Genomic DNA, 3971 nt, shown 5'->3' on the forward strand with positions numbered 1-3971 from the left:
AAATGGTAGCTTGAACCAACCAGCAACCAGAGTGCTGTCTGCAGCCTGGAAGAACACTCTCCTGGCCGTGTATGAGAGTTCTAGTTGCTTCAGTCCTTGTCAACGACTGGCATTTCCTGTCTTTTTCATATTGGCCATACGAGTCTCTTAAAAAGAGAGACCCCTCTTGTCCCACTGACCCTGCACCCCTGCCTCTCCCCTTTCACTCAGCCCCCTACCCAGCAGTCAAGCCCTTCAGTTCTCTCATACTTGGTCTTCAAACTCTCCTTCTCCCCTGGCTCCTGTAGTGCAGTGTTTGGCATGCACCCGTCTCCATCATCCCTGTAATGCTTCCCTCCACCCCCTTCCCCATGGAGTACAGCCATGCTGTCTGCCTCTCATGGCCAAGATTCTGGAAGGAGACATCTCCTCTCTCCTCTTCCTTCTCCTCACCCGCTCATTTATTCAGCAAGTATTCATTTTACCCCTGTCTGTGCTGGGCATAGCAGGGTTCAACAGTGAAAAAGACTAGCTGGCCGTGCTCTCATGAAGCTTATAATCGAGTAGGGAAGACAGACATAAATCATTAACAAGTGTTTATGTAGGGGCTGTCACAGCCCAACAGCACAGGCCAGTTCTTCTCTGCCCTCACGCACCTGCAAATGTCTGCTCGTCTTTTGGGGCTCAGCTCACATGCCACCTCATCTGTGCTGCCTTCCCCATGCTGCACCTGTAGACAGTGTGGCCCGCTGGGCCCACAGCAGCCTTGGGTATAACTATTTCCCACAGAGGTTGAAATCCGAGGGCAGAGACCAGACCACACTCACCTTGGAGCCCCCTGCCTGGCACAGAGCCCAGTGCATTGGAGGTGCTCAGTAGATGAATGCAGGTCCCTGCCAAGACTGAGCCAAAGTGTGTGAACATCTCCAGGGCCTGAGAATCCACATCTTTCTTCTTCCTCTGTTTTAATAGCCTTTTCTTTCTGCTTATCATTATAAAAGTAATTTGGGTTTGGTCACAACCGTGTGCATTTACTTAACAATACTGAACTTTACATTTATAAATGGTTATGAATGTAAATTTTATGTTATGTGTGTTTTACAACAATTTTAAAAAAACATAGTGCAAAGATTAAGTACAAAAAAGGAGGAAAAGGTCCATATTATCAAGAAATAAAGGACAAAGGATTTGATTCAGGCAAAATTGTATTTAAAAAATAAGTAGTTTGGATTAGGGAAATGCAAATCAAAACCACTAGAGGGGCTTCCCTGGTGGCGCAGTGGTTAAGAATCCACCTGCCAAGGCAGGGGACACGGGTTCAAGCCCTGGTCTGGGAAGATACCACATGCTGTAGAGCAACTAAGCCCGTGTGCCACAACTACTGAGCCTGTGCTCTAAAGCCCGTGAGCCACTACTACTGAGCCCGCATGCCACAACTACTGAAGCCTGTGCGCCTAGAGCCTGAGCTCTGCAACAAGAGAAGCCACTGCAATGAAAAGCCCGCGCACCGCAATAAAGAGTAGCCTCGCTCACTGTAGCTAGAGAAAGCCCGCGCACAGCAACAAAGACCCAATGCAGCCAAAAATAAATTTAAAAAAAGAAAAAAACCCAAAAAAACCCCACAGTGAGATAACACTTTGCACCCTTTAGAATGGCGATTATTAAAAAAAAGAAAAGAAAAATAACAAGTGTTGGTGAAGATGTGGAGAAATTAGAACCCCTGTGCCCTGCTGGTAAGAGTGTAAAATGGTACAGCCACTGTGGAAAACAGCATGGCAGTTCCTCAAAAAATTAAAAATAAACTTACAATATAATCCAGCACTTCTACCTCTGGCTATATATCCAAAAGAACTGAAACAGTGTCTCAAAGAGATATTTGTATACCCATATTCATATCAGCATTATTCACAATAGCCAAAAGGTGGAAACAATCCAAGTGTCAAGTGTCCATTGACAGATGAATGGATAAGCAAAATGTGGTATACACACACAATGGAATATTATTCAGCCTTTAAAAAGAATGAAATTCTGCCACATGCTACAACATGGATGAACCTTGAAAACCATTATGCTAAGAAGTGAAATAAGCCAGACACAAAAGGGCAAATATTGTACGATTCCAGTTATATGAGGTACCTAGAATAGTCAAATTCATAGAGACGGAAAGGAGAAGGGTGGTTGGCAACCACTGGCAGTAAGAGAGAATGACGAATTAGTTTACTGTGTTTGTGGAGTTTATGTTGAGGATGATGAAAAAATTCTGGGGCTGGATGGTAGTGATGGCTGCACCACAATGTATGTGTACTTAATACCATTGAATTGCACACTTAAAAATGATTAAAATGTTAAATTTTATGTATATTTTGCCATAAAAAAGTAATTTGTGTATATTACAGACATTTTAGAAACTATTGATAAACACAAAAGGGAAAAATTCAAATCATTTCATAATCTTACCAGCTAGAGAAAGCCCGCTGTTAAAATTTGAGTATGTGTCTTCCATTCCCTTCTTGTTCTCTCTCCCTTAAAACAAAAGTGTGTGTGTCTGTGTGTCTGTGTGTCTGTGTGTATCTATCTTTGGAGACCACACTGGACCTATAGAAAGTCTCCTCACGTCTATCTCTCGACTGTTCCCATTGATACTGCTTCCTTCCTTCCAGCCATTCAAAACAAGGCTATCCCTCTTCTGGACATCAATCCTTTGAACAATTTCTCACACCTAATTTCACTGCCCTGTACCTCTCTAGGGTCACACTGCTCTGAAAATGCCCATTCCTTCCATATGTCTGAAAATACGGTACAGAGCAGGCTCAGTAATATGTTGGAAGGGGTTGGAGAGAACAGTGAGTGCCCCTCCCACTTTCTCAGGTACTGCACATCTTAGATGCGTCCATCTGAGCATGTCATCTCCCTTGGATGATGCAGTTGTTGGGGTTCCTGCAAAGGTTACTGACAGTTAAAACCCTAAGCCTGTTGGTCAAGACTGCCCTTGGCCCAGGTCCCCATGCCCTGCCTTGGTGTCCTTACTTCTTGGACCTGGTGCTGGACCTCACATTATCCCTGTTGATTCTTACTCCTAGATTCAGCTTCTGCAGCCAGTCAAGAGCCTGTGGCCTCATGCCCAGATGAGCAGATCTACCCTGTCCACTCTGAGGGAGCTTGGAGAAGAGTGAAGGCCCCATAGGCTCTACCCCTGCTGGGCTCTGGGAGGAGCAGCCTCTTCCTCTCTTCTTCCCTTGAGAAGTGGGCCTCCCTCTTTACCCCAGGCACCACTCTGCCCTGCACAGCAGTGAGTCAGCAGGAATGAGCCAAGCTATCAGAAATGAGGGTGCCCTCCACCACATGGGTTCTGTGGGCTGAGGAGGCTGCCATCAGGCCTGGCCCCAGGGCCATGCCACAGCTGTCACGCCTTGTAGAAGTGCCCCCAGGCCCCTACATTTGTTACCACACATTTGGGCAAACTCCTTCCCCAGCTTTGCCACCTGGTCCAGGAGCCAGGGCATAGCCAGCTTCATTGGCAGTGAGAGGTGAAGCAAGAGGCCACAGCCACTCAGGTGACTAAAGTTCATGTCTGTGCCCAGCCTTCATTTGTTTCCAAATCCAGCCACAGACGTGAGACCCTTCTCTCTTGGCTCTGAGGCCTCCACGGAAGGGTTTATTTAAGGTTTTAACCAGAACCTTTATAGCCCAGCCCTGAGAAGATTATCTTTTTACTGCAACTTTGATTAATGATTGATCAAAAAGTGATACTAGAAACACTGAAGAACAAATTTGCCCTAGAGATTACAAAGGTCTACATCTGCCAGGCTTGGGGACCTGACCACCTGCTCCAAGGTCAAACCAGGGTAAGGGTGCATCGGAAGACCCACCCCACACACAGTCAGTCTCTCTCTCACACACACACAGGGGAAAATACAGATGTAAATGTCCTTAAATCCTTTTTGGAATTAGCAGGGACAGAGCAAAAGGACATAAGGGCTCTTAATAGAATT

The sequence above is a fragment of the Grampus griseus genome (assembly GCF_964374135.1).
Source record: "Grampus griseus genome assembly, chromosome: 3".
NCBI lineage: Eukaryota > Metazoa > Chordata > Mammalia > Artiodactyla > Delphinidae > Grampus > Grampus griseus.